A 17,073-nucleotide genomic window follows, 5' to 3' on the forward strand; every position below is an offset into this window, starting at 1 on the left:
GAAAAGAGCCTTTGGTTTATTTGATGACATTTTGGCCGCTTTACTTTTTCTGGGAGCTCTGAGCGCTGGTTTTCTTGGGCAGCAGCACGGCCTGGATATTAGGCAGCACCCTGCCCTGAGCGATAGTCACTCCTCCCAGCAGCTTGTTGAGCTCCTCGTCGTTGCGGACGGCCAGCTGCAGGTGTCTGAGGATGTTGCGGGTCTTCTTGTTGTCCCGGGCTGCGTTCCCGGCCAGCTCGAGGATTTCAGCGGTCAGATACTCGAGCACAGCAGCCAGATAGACCGGGGCTCCGGCACCCACACGCTCAGCATAGTTACCCTTTCTCAGGAGCCTGTGAACACGGCCCACCGGGAACTGCAGTCCAGCCCGGGAGGATCGAGACTTGGCCTTGGCTCGAGCTTTCCCGCTGGTCTTTCCTCTTCCAGACATTTCCACAATCTCACAAATACTTTCACAAAGAATGAATAATTTCCTTAGCATTGACAGCACGTCGCAGGTAGTCAGGATGGCCGAGCGGTCTAAGGCGTTGCGTTCAGGTCGCAGTCTCCATTGGAGGCGTGGGTTCGAATCCCACTTCTGACACCTTGTGTTTTGACTGCACTGGAGGCGTTTGGGAGCAGCGGTGAAAAGCAAAGAGAAAGCAGGAAAGAATATGGACAAACAAAGGAACAATGGACCCAAAGATGTTGCAACAAAACATGAGAGTTAGAGCCAACTGAGCAAACAGCAGGGCACATAAAAGATCAAAAATGTAACCTTTGTATCGGGGTGGAAGATGTTGCCAATATCCTTAATGAATACTTTACTGTTTTCCCGAATGAGAGGGTGATGCAGATATTGTTATGAAGGAGGAGGAGTGTGAAGTATTGGACGTGATAACTTAAGGAGAGAGGAAGTATAAATGGGATGAGCATCCTTGAATGTGGAAAAATCACCAGGACCAGATGAAATGTACCCCAGGCTGTTGAAAGAAGCCAGGGAAGAAATAGTGGAAGGTCTGACCATCATTTTCCAATCCCTCACTGGATACAGGTGTGGTGCCAGAGGATTGGAGGTCTTGTAACGTTGCAATAAAAGCAAAATACGAGGCAGATCAAGCATGGCTGATCCTTTCGAGTAGAGAAACAGGGCTGAATTCCCTGAACCAGTGCTACAGCTTTCAGAATAGAAGGAGCCTATACACACCTGATGGGTTCCACTTAAACAAAAGAGCTGGAGGTGTTGACGGTCAGAACAGATAAAATGTGGAGGAGTGTTTGAAGCAGATGCTGTGTGGTTACTGTAGTTGTACTATGGAGTTATTTCAAGGAGGTGATTCTGAATGTAATGGATCAACGTGGACCCGTCCAAGGCAAAGGTTCTAAACTTCCCTGTGGTCCAGCCTGGTTGAATGAAACTGAAGAAAACAAATCACCCAGAAGTGGAAAAGAAATATAAGGCCATGAAAGCACAGAATTCAGATGGATGCAATACCAGATGGTATGGCAAGAGTGTAAAACAGCAACAGATTGGTGAATAAAACTTTCCCATTGAATGAGACAAGAGAAAAGAAGGGTAATAATAGTGTCAGGTGAGTTGTGACACGATTCACATTCCACCTTGATCTGAATAGGACTGTTGAAGGGAGTGATTGAGAAGAATAGAGGAGAAATGAAAAGAAAGGAGAAATAAACAAAAGGTCTTTTGATTTTAGAATGCTTGTTTTTGGAAATGACAGACTGTAAAGTGTGTGTGTCAGAAGATATAGAGCGAAGTTGGGTATGACAAGATCACAGGAAAGTTGTGCCCTGAGACAAGGTGTGTGTTGACAGGAAAGCTGCTTTCTTTTGCACAATATGTATTTTATTCATATAATTTGTGCAATTACATTGCAAAGCAGTTCAAATTTAATATTACATAAGGTACAATACAGATCAGTTTCCTTCAATAATGTACATGATGTATCTCACTATCCCTGCCTGCACAGGTTATATTTACAGTATTTACATTACACATCAAACATTCTCTGGTGCAAACAGCCCGAGGGGTTTTACACGGGTTCCCGCCCCTCACTGTACTGTGGCCTACTAGGGCCTTCGACTGCAGCCTTTCCCCATTGAGTCTCCATGGTGGCTTCTCCAAGCTTTAATGCCGTCCCACAGCACATAGTCTTGGACGTTGCAATGTGCCAGTCCGCAACACTCGGTCATGGACAGCTCTTTGCACTGGAATACCTGTCCCACGGCCGGGCTCGTTCTCAATGGAGATCATTTCAAATGAACATTGCGTAAATCCGTGCTGTCTCTCACAATAAAGAGAACAGGATGTCTGGCAGATTCAGTGTGAGACAATAACACCGCCGGGTAAAGGCCGCTTTCCAACTCCAATCTTAACACAGGAGATTCCCCAAACATCTGCAGTAAGGTGCTGTAAACTGCTGGAAGCGGATGTGTGTGGAAATGGTGATGTTACTGAGGAGGTTTCTAAGTATAGAATGGACTGTGTTTAGGTGGGAATATTACTGAGCCTTAATTGCATCGGGACCATATTTAAAAGCTCCGGCTTTCTGGAAAGCCTTGACGATGAAGGCCGAGTCTGGAAGGGTTTGTGTGGAGAGCTGGGTTTCGGTTCTACTGTGAATAAAGGGTTTGAAATTGGCAGCCCGGAGGAAACTGGAGGTGGAGCTGAAAGATGAGGGGCCATTCTCTCTCTGTCTGTCACTCTGGGTGTCTCCTCCATCGAGCTCTCTGTTTAATCTTCACTCTTGTCTCTTCCCCTCCCTGCTCTCACTCTGCCTTTCTCAGCCAGGTCCAGGTGGCCTGTATAAAAAGGAGCATGACAGAATCAGTCTCTTTTATTGTGCACTGATTTGAGGAAAGAATCAACATGTCTGCCAGTAAACAAGAGTATGCTCCAGGCTGGCAGCATGTTAGAATCCATGAGGAAAGGCATCATCACCCTCATTGACAAGCAGAAGGGGGAGAGGACAGAAATCAGAAATTGGTGGCCCAATTTCTGCTCAATGCTGACTACAAGATTCTGTCAAAAGACATAGCCAGTCGATTCAAGTGCTCTGGAGTTGGTGATTCACCCTGATCAGACCTATACTATACCAGGCAGGACAATCTCTGATAGCTTTGCGCTACTCAGGGATATGATCACCTATGTAAGGGACAGGAGGGTGGACACCTGCCTCATCAGCCTGGACCAGGAGAAGGCTTTTGACAGGATATCGCACACTTACATGATGGATGTGCATTCCAAAATGGGGTTTGGGGAGAGAATCTGCAATTGGATCAAACTACTCTACACAAACATCAGTAGTGCAGTCTCAATCAATGGGTGGGAATCAGAAAGTTTCCCGATCCAATCTGGAGTCAGACAGGGCTGTCCTCTCTCCCCTGTCTTGTTTGTTTGCAGTATTGAACCCTTTGCTGAGTCTATTAGGAAGAATGCGAGCATCAGAGGGGTGACAATCCCAGGCAGCGGAGGCACTCAGGTTAAAACCTCCCTGTACATGGATGACGTCGCCGTTTTATGCTCGGATCCACTGTCTGTGCGCAAAGTGATGAGCATCTGCGACCAGCTCGAAATGGCCTTGGGAGCCAATGTTAAACACGGCAAGAGCGAGGCCATGTTCTTTGGGAACTCGGCTGACCGATCCTTTGTCCCCTTCACCGTTAGGTCAGACTACCTGAAGGTGCTGGGAATATGGTTTGGTAGGGCTGGGACGTGCACCAAAACCTGGAAGGAGCGAGTAGCCAGGGTCCAACATAAGCTGAGCATGTGGGAGCAGCGATCTCTCTCCATTATGGGTAAGAACCTGGTCATCAGGTGCGAGGCGCTCACATTGCTGTACGTGGTGCAGGTCTGGCCCATACCGCATTCCTGCGCTGTGGCGATCACCTGAGCCATTTTCCGCTTCATCTGGGGATCCAAAATGATCCGAGTGCGGAGGGACACGATGTTCAAACCTCTGGATAAGGGCGGGAAAAATGTACCCAACGTCGCCTTCATCCTTATGGCTACCTTTGTGTGCGGCTGCATCAAGCTGTGTGTAGATCCCCAGTTTGCAAACTTCAAGTGTCACTACGTGCTGAGGTTCTATCTGTCCCCAGTGTTGCAAAGGATGGGCCTGGTCATATTGCCGCGGAATGCTCCATCAAGTTGGACTGTGCCGTACTGCCTATCCTTCATGGAAAAGTTTCTGTGGAAAAACACCTTTGACCACCAATCCATCAGGCAGTGGTCTGCACGGAATATCCTCAAGGCCCTGCGGGAAAAGAAGATGGTGGATCCTGTCGGATGGTCCCCTGAGCAGAAGTCCAAAGTCATTTGGCAGAATGCCTCATCACCAGAACTTTCAAACAAGCACCAAGATGTAGCCTGGCTGATGGTGAGAAGAGCCCTCCCTGTCAGATCCTTCCTGCACACCCGAAGTCTCACCCCATCCACACGCGGACCTCGAGGTGGCTGTGGTGGAAAAGAGACGTTGCCCACCTCTTTCTGGAATGTGTCTTTGCAAAGCAGGTGTGGAAGAGATGCAGTGGTTTTTGTCGAGGTTCATCCCAAGCAGCTCTGTAGCACAGGAGTCTGTGCTCTATGGGCTGTTCCCAGGGACGCACACCGAGATAAACATCAACTGCTGCTGGAGGACTATCAATTCGTTGAAAGACGCTCTTTGGTCTGCCCGAAACTTGCTGGTCTTCCAGCGCAAAGAGTTGTCCATGACCGAATGTTGCAGACTGGCACATTCCAAGGTCCAGGACTACGTGCTGAGGGACGCATTAAAACTTGGGGCAGCCGCAGCAAAGGCTCAATGGGGAAAGACCACAGTGTAAGCTCCCCTCACCACGCTGAACTGAGGAGCTGGATCCATGGGAAACCACTCGAACTGTAGCCAGAAAATATTTGTTTGCTGTAAAATGTACATGGCATGACAATGAAATGGAAGGGTTGTGAGGCAACTCACTCCTGTATTGAAGGAAACTGATCTCCTTTGCACTCTTTGTATTGTTTGACTTGGTGCTTTTTGGAACTGTTTTGTAATGTATTTTTTTTTTACAGATTTTTATGAATAAAGTATATTTTGGAAATTAATAAAAGAAAGTCTGGCAGAGGTAAAGGAGGGAAAGGACTGGGCAAAGACGGAGCAAAGCGGCACCGCAAAGTGCTTCGTGATAATATCCAGGGCATCACCAAACCAGCAATCCGCCGCCTGGCTCGCCGTGGCGGGGTCAAGCGGATCTCGGGTTTGATCTATGAGGAGACTGGCGGGGTGTTGAAGGTTTTCCTGGAGAATGTGATCAGGGATGCGGTCACCTACACTGAACACGCCAAGCGCAAGACGGTCACTGCCATGGGTGTGGTGTACGCTCTGAAACGGCAGGGCCGCACTCTCTGCGGATTCAGCGGCTGAACAACTCGACCCTTTCCTGCAAACACAACCAAGGCTCTTCTAAGAGCCACCCACCGCCTCACAGAGAGAGCAGTGACCTAGAAACGGGAGATGGGATAGGCTGTTTAGAACTGTCTGGAATAAATCTGTGCTGTGTTCGAGATACAAAACTAGAATCCCCAAATTTGACATTTCATTTGCAGCAAGGATGTGATTTTCTAAACGGGCTGTGTAAACAGTGCCCGAGGCTCTACAGTTAGTTATTTCCCCAGTCGACACATGTCCTCAGTGAAAAGCCACATCACTCCTCCAGAATCACTCATTGTTTTCCTAGAATTTCAAAATGATTTCGCTGCAATGAGGGAATCCGGGAGTTTTGCAGCAGCCGTTAAATCGGTCACTGGAACCACACCCACTTGTGATGTTATTTCCCCCAAGACGGTGTTTCCTGCACTGAAACTGACAGGGTTTGTGAAACTGATCAGTTTCAGCTCATTCATTCAGGGACCTGGAATTCCCGCTGTTTGACCCCGCGCTATCCAGAGCCCATTCTGATTGGTCACACTCTTCCCATTCGCATGTCTTAACCAATTGCCGAGCCTCGAATTAGAAAATACAGCAAATCATTGGCTTAAATTGTCGTCCTGGCAGAAAGGTTGAATTCAAAAAAGCCGCCAATTTCAGTGTTGGGCAGAATCGAATTACTCAACGAATCTCAATAACGAATTGGCAGCACATTCTCTACATTCCCCGATTTTCCTTACCATCGATTGGGGTGCTAATTCACTCGGGTGCGTTTGCTAATACTAACTGTCATCCTCAGATCCATTTAACATTTCAGTAATCCTATTAAATACAAAAGGAATTTTGTGATTGAATTTCCATTGGAAGATAGTGAATTAGCACCCCGATCGATGGAAAGGAAAATCGGGCAGAGGATAAAATGTGCTGCCAATTCGTTATTGTGATTTGTTTATATAACTGACCAGGATTGACTTCACCCGAACGCAGCTACTAGCTCCCACCCCACTGACCGCTCTCCCCATCTCTGCAACTCGCTTTCTCCCCCTCCTCCCTACTGGTGAAATTCCGCACTCTGGCTGTTCGCTCTCCGCATCCCCACCCCCCACCCTGTCCCAGCCCAGCCCACAGCTGCTAGCTCTGGCTGTGACACTCGCTCCCACATTTCTTCACCAGGCGCCACCTGTAGAAGCAGGAGGGCCGCAAGGAGTGACAGGGCGACGTAGGAGTGAGTGGCTGAGAGGAGGGAAGCGGCACGGCCTGGAGCGAGTGGCCAGAGAGTGGGGTGGTGCGAAGCGAGGAACAACTGGCCAGGGGAGTGGGGGGATGAGGGAGCAGCGAGGTCTGGAGCGAGCGGCTGAGTGGGGGTATCGTCGAGGCCTGGAGTGAGTTGCCGAGGGGGGAGAGCTACAGCTTCAAAATCTCCCATTCAGCCACTTCCTCCAGCCACGTGGTGGGGGGATGGGGTGGCTAGATACCCAATGATGCTTTATCACGCATGCACGAAGATGGATTTGTTGCGGAAATGTGATGATGTTGGCGCTGCACAATGCTCGAGTATCTGACCGCTGAAATCCTCGAGCTGGCCGGTAACGCGGCCCGGGACAACAAGAAGACCCGCATCAACCCCAGACACCTGCAGCTGGCCGTCCGCAACAACGAGGAGCTCAGCAAGCTGCTGGGAGACGTGACCATCGCTCAGGGCGGGGTGCTGCCGAATATCCAGGCCTTGCTGCTGCCCAAGAAAACCAGCGCTCAGAGCTCCCAGAAAAAGTAAAGCGGCCAAAATGTCATCTAATAAACCAAAGGCTCTTTTCAGAGCCACCCACAGTCTCTGTGAAAGGGCTGGTTACTGTCAGGAGGCAGTCAGTGATGGAGTTATTGTAACAGTGGATTGACCTGTTGCACATCTGTCCAGCTGTGTTTTTTTAATTTGCTCTGTTTTTCTGCTCACACATCTCCCCCTCTAGTTAAGTGAAGAACTGAACTACAGGGTGTAGAATCAACAATTCCCAGGATCGGGGGTGAGATTGTGCTGAGCAGCAATGAGCCTCCAGTAATGCTGCTTTCTAAATTCCAGATCAGCTCTCAGTCCAACAGGCCTTTCGTATTTTAAATATCACAACAGAGCTGAGCGGTAGTGAGCGCAGCCTCAGCTGCACCGAGTCTCAGCGGCTCTCACGACCCCAATCAGAGCCGCCAGGCCTGGCGGACGTGCAGCAAGTACCCCGGGGGAGGGAGGGTGCACCATTAAAGTGATGGTGCAGCACCTCCCCCATCCTCGCCGCCACTTCCCGGTTTCTTCTCCCGTTTATCTCAACATTAAGAAGACGCTTTTGCTCTGGACTACACTGGTTATAAAGTAAGACCCAACTTTGTCTCTGAAAGTGATGAATAGCAGCAACAACAGCAGAATCCAACCCCTGCAGTTACATGTGAACTTGCTGATGTTGCAGGAGATTGAATGACTGAGTGAATCCCTTCCCACACACATGGCAGGGGAACGGCCTCTCCCCAGAGTGAATGTGTTGGTGTTTCAGCAGATCATTACTGCTTTTCAAGCTCTTCTCACAGTCAGGACATTGAAAAGGTGTGAACAAGTTGATGTTCAGTGAGGTTGGATGACTGAATGAACCCCTTCCCACACACGGAGCAGGTAAATGATCTCTCCCCAGTGTGAACTCACTGGTGTTTCAGCAGGTTGAATCTGGCTGGGTTCAGTTCTACACTCACTGGTTCCTCTCTCTCTCCTCCCCTGAAGGTGCTGATTCTGACTGTATGTACATGCTCTCTCCCCCTCCGACCCTCCCTGTCCAATGTAGTATCCCCCAGTTTTGGTGATGTGCTCTCCCTGACCTGTCTCCATTTCTCCTTCTTATACAGACTTGCCCTGACTGTCACTATTTCATAGAATCATACAGCACAGAAGGAGGCCAATCGGTCTTTTGTGCCTGTGCTGAATCTGTGAAAAAAATGATGCAATTAGTCCAACCCCCTGCCTATTTCCCCATCGTCCTGGAGAAATTCACTTTGAAATATTTGTCCAATTCCTTTATGAAAGTTATAATTGAATCTGTTTCCACCACCCTGTCAGACAATTCATTCCAAATCCGAATCAGTTACTGGGTAAAAAGATCTCTCCTCACCTCCCCTTGACATTTTTGGCCAACAATCCCAGCTTCACCACTCTGTCCAGAGAACTGAAACCCCTCATCTCTGGTATCATTCTCGTAAATCTCCTCCGAACTGTCTCAAAAGCTTTGATGTCCTTTCTGAAACCTGGTGCCCAGAACAGGACACATTACTGTAGCTGAGATCGAGCCAGCGACGCCCACATCCCACGAACGGATAAAAAAACGCTCCCTGCCAAATCCCCAATTCTTATCCATTTACAGACGCTCCTTGCCCAGTCCCCAAATCTTATTCATTTAGAGACGCTCCCTGCTCAATCCCCAATTCCTATCCATTTGCAGACGCTCTCTGACCAGTTGACCTTGCTGGCGGGCAGTTTCGGGAAGCCTCACAGGGAAAAGCTTCACCGCCACCCGCAGGGACACAAACGGGATTGTTCCATCCTATTGTGGCCTTGACGCCCTGCTCCAGCTGTGTGCACCCGCTACGGGCGCGGTCTCCCTGCACTTTGTGAATATTCCGCTCCAGCTGCAGATGGAGCTCAGCTACTACCGCGCCTGCTCCTTTTCAGAGACAAGGCAAATTCTGGAGCGCAGAGCATTCTGGGTACCACAGCTGTCATTAATGCCAATCTCTGACATGATAATCAGGTTTTATTTCCTACATTTCATTTCCTGGTATGTTAGTGCGTGCTTTCTTTTGTACCTGTCAGTGCCTGGGAGGAGAGAGTCAGCTTCACTTTGTAGCCGTGAATTTCTGGTGTGAGAATGTGGGTTTTTACTCTGTATGTTTCAGTTTTTGGTTTGTGACTGTTTCTGCTATTGCTCTGTGAGCTAACTTTGTGGAAAGAGATGCAGTGGTTTTTGTTGATCTTCATCCCAAGCAGCTCGGTAACACAGGAGTCTGTGCTCTACGGGCTATTCCCAGGGACGCACACCGAGACAAACATCAACTGCTGCTGGAGGACTATCAATTCGGTGAAAGGCGCCCTTTGGTCTGCCTGAAACTTGCTGGTCTTCCAGCGAAAAGAGTTGTCCACCACCGAATGTTGCAGACTGGCACATTCCAAGGTCCAGGACTACGTGCTGAGGGACGCACCAAGGCTTGGGGCAGCCGCAGCAAAGGCTCAATGGGGAAAGACCACAGTGTAAGGTCCCCCCACCAAGCTGAACTGAGGGGCTGGATCCATGGGAAATCCCTCGAACTGTATTGGAGAAATTTTGTGCGCTGTAAATGTAAAAATGTATATGGCATGACAATGAAATGGAAGGGTTGTGAGGCAACTCATGATTGTACAGAAGGTAACTGATCACCTTTGCACTGTTTGTATTTTTTGACTTGATGCTGTTTTAAACTGTTTGGGAATGTAATTTTTACAGATTTTTATGAATAAAGTATATTTTGGAAATAAAAAAAATAAATGTGAGTTTCACCACATATCTTTTAACAAATTGTATGTGATCATCAGCTTTTGTCCAGATCTATCAGTTTCTGATATAGAGTCATAGAGTTATACAGTACAGAAACAGGCCCTTCAGCCCACTGTGTCTGTGCTGGCCATCAAGCACCTAACTATTCTAATCCCATTTTCCAGTATTTGGCCCGTAGCCTTGTATGCTAAAGCATTTCAAGTGCTCATGTAAATACTTCTTAAATGTTGTGAGGGTTCCGGCCTCTACCACCTCTTCAGGGAGTGCGTTCCAGATTCCAACCACCCTCTGGGTTAATTTTTTTCCTCAAATCCCATCTAAACCTCCTGCCCCTTACCTTAAATCTATCCCACCTGGTTATTGACCCCTCCGCTAAGGTAAAATGTTTCTTCCTATCTAACCCATCAATGCCCCTCATAATTTTGTAAACCTCAATCTTATCTCCCCTCAGCCTTCTCTGCTCCAAGGAAAACAATGCTAGCCTTTTCAGTCTCTCTTCATAGCTGAAATGCTCCAGCCCAGGCAACATCCTGGTGACTCTCTTCTGTACCCTCTCCAGTGCAATCACATCCTTCCTATAGTGTGGTGCCCAGAACAGTACACAGTACTCCAGCTGTGGCCTAACTAGCATTTTATACAGCTCCGTCATAACCTCCCTGCTCTTATATTCTCTGCCTCCGACTATCTATATTGGCCTGTAATCTAAGACTTTCCTCCTCACTATTTACGACACCACCAATTTTCGTGTCATGTGTGAGAAAGGGTTTGATTCTATCCCTATCAGAATCCGTTACATGCATGTGTTTTTAATCTGCACCCCCTCTATTTTATTCTCTGTACTTGTCAGCCTCTTGTAGGTGAGTCTGTGTTTTGCTCTTTATCTCTCAGTCTTCGAAGTATGAGCCTGGGTTTGTACCTAATTTTCTTTGTACCTTGCAGGATGGATATTGAAGAGAGGTTTTTACACATTAACTGCCAAATCCTGATAAGTGATTTTTGGGTTTCACACAGTATCTGTCAGTTTCTTGTCTAGGACTGTTGGTTTTACTCTGTCCCTGGCATTTGCTGGTTTGTTAGTGTGGGGTTTACACTGTACCTGTCAGTTTCTCATATGTGAGTGTTGGTTTCAGTTTGTATAGAATCATAGATCACAGAATACTTACAGCACAAAAGGAGGGATTCAGCTCATCGTGCTTGTGCTGCCTCTCTGCACAAGCAACTCAGCTCATGCCACATCCTCATGTATTCCATGAAAAGCTGATTTTTTTTTTCCCTTCAGATAATTATCATATATCCTTTTGAAAGCTATGGTTGAATCTTCCTCCGTCACACTCTCAGGCAGTACATATCAGATCTTAACCATTTGCTGCATAAAAAAGGTTTTTCCTCATGTTGCCTTTGATTCTTTTCCCATTCACCTTAAATCGGTGTCCTCTGCTTACTCAGCCATGAGTAATATTTCCCATTGCTTTCTCAGCACTGATGGATTGTGAGGTGGGAGACAGCCAGAAGTCCCACTGAGCCGCACTGACTCCCAGCTGAAAAAGAAATGAGATAAAGTTCAATCTTTCACAGCGAGATGCTGCAGAGAGTTAAGAGTCCCGAATGAAAGAGAGCGTTTCTCATACTGTTGTTGAATTTCATTTCAAACACGCCTTGTACTCTCTGCTAATGAAGCCTAAAAAATGGAAAAACTAAATGGCGCTCAAACTCACAACCCTGAGATTGAAAGCCCCATGATCGACAGACTGAACTGAATATGTCACTTCTACTGTACCTCTGTTTGGATGGATGCAACTGTTTGCTCCAATGCAAGGGCAGCTTTCAAATCCTCCCATGGGTCCACACGTCAGACTAACTTCCATGTTGTAAACTCAAGCAAAGGAAATCTGCTCACTTCCAAAACTATCAGCAAATTGAAGCTGATTACGATCAACATCATCAGAGGTCAGAACTACCTGGTGAAAGAAGACTCCCTGAAGAAGGATCCACAATTATTCAAAGGCATCGACAAAGTGAAAAACAAGAAAATCGATGAGTCAATCCAAGCTAAACAGAAACACTGAAGAATTCCATTCCAGACCAGAACACAATTAGAGGCATTTTTTTGTATTCAAAGCTGGGCATGAGTATTTAATAGTTGATATATAATTTTGAATATATTTGAATTTATTTAATCATTTGGCACTGCTGAACATGAAGCAGTCTTAAATAATTTAATTTTTTTTTTGTAAAATCTGACTTACCAGATTAAAATATTAGATCAAGGGAGAAATTTCAAAGATTACTGGACCAGTAATCCAGAGGCCTGGACTCAAGATCCAGTGACAGCCAGGACGTCAAGGCGGGAAACACTCCGCACTAGTCTGCAGTGAGCGATTCCATCGAAGGTAGAGCACAATCTCTTTAATATAAGAATGTATATTTTATAATAATTAATCACTCAAGACCTTCCTGGTCTCTGCATCTCACCTGCTCTCTGGATAAACTTGCAGAAAGTATTTCAACCTGTAAAGCAGGAGTCTAGGGAATGTATAATGATATTTTCTAGCCTTCGGGCAATATTTTAATCAATACAGTGTGGGACAACCTGTCTGGGCACAACTCCATGACTTTCTCTTTAACTGGTGACCTCACAATCACTAACTTCTTTGGTAACAATCTTCAGCTCATCACCTCCGGTACGTAGCTCTAATCTTAATGCACATTTAAACAACCTTTCAAGTCCAGTTACAGTTTTTGTTGCCTTACCTGCACAAGCTTAAAAAGTGAAAAACGGAAGCAAGTTTAACTGAACATTCTGGTGGTCAGTTCGGGCACGGGAAAAAAATGAAAGGACTCGGACCAGGTCGGATGTGGTGCTGTCAGGCTTGGGTCGGGTTTCATTTGCTGACCTGAGCAGGCCTTTAGTTACTGTTGCAACTTTATATTCCCACTTGACAATCTGTATATTTTGTTCATTTCAATTTTGTCGACAAGCTCTTTGAATCCAGTTCCCCGGTCCTCAAGCAGGCTCAGTTTGGAAATCGATTCCGCTTTCTGGAAGGCTGAAAGCAATCGATGACCTTAAACTAAAAATGGCAACAGAGAAGGGCTCGTCTGGGATTTGAACCCAGGACCTCTCACATAATAATCACTTATATACCCAAAGCGAGAATCATACCCCTAGATCAACGAGCCACCGTTGGCATGGTTTTTATTCGCTCCTGTGGAATTTCACTGGCACCCACAGCCGATCATGCATTTTTTTCAGATCAAAACAATATCCTACAAAGCTGAAATAAAAACAGAAAGTGCTGGAAATACTCAGCACCTCTGACAGCATCTGTGGAGAGAGAAACAGAGTTAACATTTCAGGGTTTTCACCTTTTGTTTGAGCCATCTTTTCAGAATGCTTCTGTCCATCCAATCTCACTTTTTACTCTATCCACATTCTAAGGGTGGTGCAGTGGTGAGCACTGTAGCTTCACAACTTCAATGACCCCGATTCAGTTCTGTATACTGCCTGTGTGGAGTTTGCAAGTTGTTTATGTGGGCTTCCACAAGGTACTCTGGTTTCCTCCCACAACGAAAGACTTGTGGGTTGATAGATAAATTGACTGTTGTAAATTGGCCCCAGGGTAGGTGATAGGAGAAATGAGGGGATGTGGTAGGGAATTCTGGGTTAACATAGGATTAGTATAAATGGGTGGTTGATGGTCAGTGCAGACTCAGTGGGCCAAAGGGCCTATATCAGTGCTGTATATCTCTATAACCATTCTCTAAGCAAATGCATTTTTCATGAAGTCCTCATTTCTTTTATTAATGACAATTTTATATTTCCGGCCCTTGCTTCATACGATACCACAAGTGGAATCATGTTTCCATCAACCCGATCAAACCCCTTCACTATTTCCTCATATTGCAATGTTTCTTCAACCCTGACAGACTGTGGAGTTTCTGCTGCTTGATTGCAGTTCTTGCTTCCCGCAAGTAGATGTCACCTCACTCCAATATCGTGAAGTTTACAAATGTGAGAGAGACACAACAGGAAATAATTGTTGACATTATCGTGAATGTGTGGGATTTAGAAATACTAGGAGTGGAGACGAGTTATTATTGAATTTGTCAAACCAAACATATGTTATAATGTTGTGTTAAATCTGTCACTCTGTTGTCTTGATTCTGAGAGTGACATAGACTCATCGAGTCATTGGGTCATTTGTGGTATAGAAGGAGGCCATTCGCCCCATCAAGTACAGGCCAGCTCTCCATGGAGCGATCCAGTCAGGCCCACTCGTCTGCTCGATCCCCCTAGCCCTGTAAATTTATTTCCTTCAAATGCCCATCGAAATTCCTTTTGTAACCAACGATTGTCTCCACTTCCTCCGCCCTCGGGGGCAGCGAGTTACAGATCATTACCAATCACTGTGTAAAAAAGCTCTTCCGCACATTCCCCCTGCGTCTCTTGTCCAAAACCTTCAATCTGAATCCCCTAGTCCTTGTACAAATAGTTAATGGGAACAATTTTTCCTTGCCAACTTATCTAAAACTGTCATAGCCTTCGACACCTCTATCCATTCTCCCCTCAATCTCCTTTGAGACAGGCAGAAAAAACCCTGTTTTTCTAACCTAATCTTGAAACTAAAACCCTCCATCCCTGGAACTATTCTGGTAAATCTCCTCTGCACCGTCTCAAGAATCCGCACATCCTTTCTAAAGATTGGTGAGCAGATCTGGATGCAACACTCCAATTGGGGCCTAACCAGAGTTCAGCATAACAACCCTGATTTTGTACTCAATGTCTCTATTTATAAAGCCCAAGATCACACATGCTTTGCTAACCACTCTCGCAATATGTCTTGCCAACTTCAAAGAATGATGGACATGTACTCCAGGTCCCTCTATTCCAGCACACTCTTCAGAACTGTAGCATTGAGTATATATTGCCTCTCCCTATTTCTTCTACTAAAATGCATCACCTCACACTTGTAACTATTAAATTCCATGTGCCACCTGTCTGCCCATCCTACTAGCCGATAACTATCCTGTTTCAGGCAGTTCATATCATCCTCACTGTTTGCCACTCCTCCAAGTTTGGTGTCATCGGCATATTTTAAGATTCTACTCGATATTCCAAGATCCAAGTCATTAATCTGTAGCAAATAAAAGCAATGGTTCTAGCACTGACCCTTGGGGAACACCACTGTCGACTATCCTCCGGTCTGACCAAGAACCATTTCATATGACTAGCTGTTTTCTCTCCTTAAACCAATTTCCTATCCAAATGGACACTGACCCTCCTAATCCATGAACCTCAATTTTGTTAACCACCCTTTTATGTGGTACTTTATAAAATGCTTTTGTAAAATCCATATAAACAACATCCACTGCATTCCCTTCATCAACTTTCTCAGATAGTTTAGCAAAAAATGCAGTTAGATTCATCAAGCATGAACTTCCATTTATAAATCCATGCCCACTCTCCTTAATTAACTCAAACCTCTCCAAATGACTTGATTTTTTCCCTGACCTGTTGGTCTTGTGCTTATAGCAAGCTCACCACAGAGCATGTATTTGGCAATGTGACTGTCATTCATTTGGCCCAGTCAACAGAGCCGCCTCTGACTCAAAAGGGCAAACATGCTGCGGATCCCTGCACGCTGGTGTACTTCCTCATTCGGCACTCTGTCCTGCCAGGAGATGCCCAATATCCATCTGAGGCAGTGGAGGTGGAAGCTGTTCAGCTGCTTTTCTTGGCTTGATCAAGTTGTTGATGCTTCTCTACTATAAAGGAGGGTGCTGAGAACACAAGCCTGGTACACATGGAGTTTTGTATTTTCGGTCAGTTTGCTGTCGGTTCACACCCGTCTTCTCAACTTTGACATGACAGCTGCAGCATTGGCAATCCTGGTGCTGATTTCAGCATCAAGGGACAGATTGCTGGTGATTGTTGATCCAAGGTATGTGAACTGTTGACAACCTCCAAAGTGAGGTTGTCAATGTTGATGGAAAGTGAAGTCTCTACGTCCAAGTCTCTCCGTCCAAGTGGAGTCTTGCCAAGATGAACAGCTTGTCGTCAGCTCTGATATACAGGTGAACACCCCCATCTGTGTACAATAGCAGCATGGAGAAGAATACACCAATTATAAAGGATGTGATAACTAGACAGTTAGAAAATAATGATATGATTGGGCAGAGTCAACATAGATTTATGAAAAGGAAAATAGGCTTGAAAAAACCCGTTGAGTTTTTTGAGGATGTTACCTGTAGAACAGATAAAGGAGAACCAGTGGATGCTTTGGTAATGTCCCACACAGGAGGTGAGTAAACAAAATTAGAGCACATAGGATTGGGGATAATATACTGGTGTGGATTGAGAATTGTTTAACAGACCGAAAACAGAGAGCAGGAATAACGGGTCCTCCTCAGGATGGCAGGCTGTTACTATTGGTGTACTGCAAGGATCAGTGTTGGAGCCACAGCTGTTAACAACCGAAATAAATGATTTGGATGTGGGGATTAAATGTAATATTTCCAAGTTTGCAGATGACATAAAGCTAGGTGAAGTGTGAGCTGTGAGAAGGATGCAGAGAGGCTTCCAGGGAACCTGGAGAGGCTAAGTGAATGGGAAAGAACATGGCAGATGGAATATAATGTGAATAAGTGTGAAGTTCTCCACTTTGGTGGAAAAAACAGAAAGACAGAGTATTTCTTAAATGGTGAGAGGTTGGGAAGTGTTGATGTCCAAAGGGACCTGGGTGTCCTTGTTCATGAGACACTAAAAGCTCTTGTGCAGCAATCAATTAGGAAGGCAAATGGTATGTTGGCCTTCACACGAGGGGTCTTGAGTACGGGAGTAAAGATGTCTTGTTGCAATTGGATAGAGCCTTGGTGAAACCGCGCTGGAGTATTGTGTATAGTTTGGTCTCCTCATCTAAGGAAGGATATACTTGCCATAGAGGGAGTGAAACAGAGGGTCACCAGACTAATCCCTGGGATGGTAGGACTGAAACTGGGCCTGTATTCCTTAAAGTTTCGAAGAATGAGAGGTGATCTCATTGAAACTGATAAAATTCTTACAGGGTGTGACAGTGTGGATGTAGATAGGATGTTTGCCCTGGTTGGTGAGT

The 17,073-nt window shown here is 46.0% G+C and overlaps 2 non-coding genes across 2 annotated transcripts; one reads left to right on the forward strand and one right to left on the reverse strand.

Annotated features, from left to right (window-relative positions):
* The first annotated feature begins 500 nt into the window (after positions 1 to 500).
* On the forward strand, positions 501 to 583 carry trnal-cag (transfer RNA leucine (anticodon CAG)). Its single transcript has one exon. It is a non-coding gene; the product is annotated as a tRNA-Leu (tRNA).
* Positions 584 to 13,052: 12,469 nt separating this feature from the next.
* Positions 13,053 to 13,141, reverse strand: trnap-ugg (transfer RNA proline (anticodon UGG)). Its single transcript is given in 2 exon segments — positions 13,053 to 13,088; positions 13,106 to 13,141. It is a non-coding gene; the product is annotated as a tRNA-Pro (tRNA).
* Positions 13,142 to 17,073: the final 3,932 nt, after the last annotated feature.

Source organism: Heterodontus francisci, unplaced genomic scaffold (assembly GCF_036365525.1).
Source record: "Heterodontus francisci isolate sHetFra1 unplaced genomic scaffold, sHetFra1.hap1 HAP1_SCAFFOLD_761, whole genome shotgun sequence".
In the NCBI taxonomy this organism is placed as follows: Eukaryota; Metazoa; Chordata; class Chondrichthyes; order Heterodontiformes; family Heterodontidae; genus Heterodontus; species Heterodontus francisci.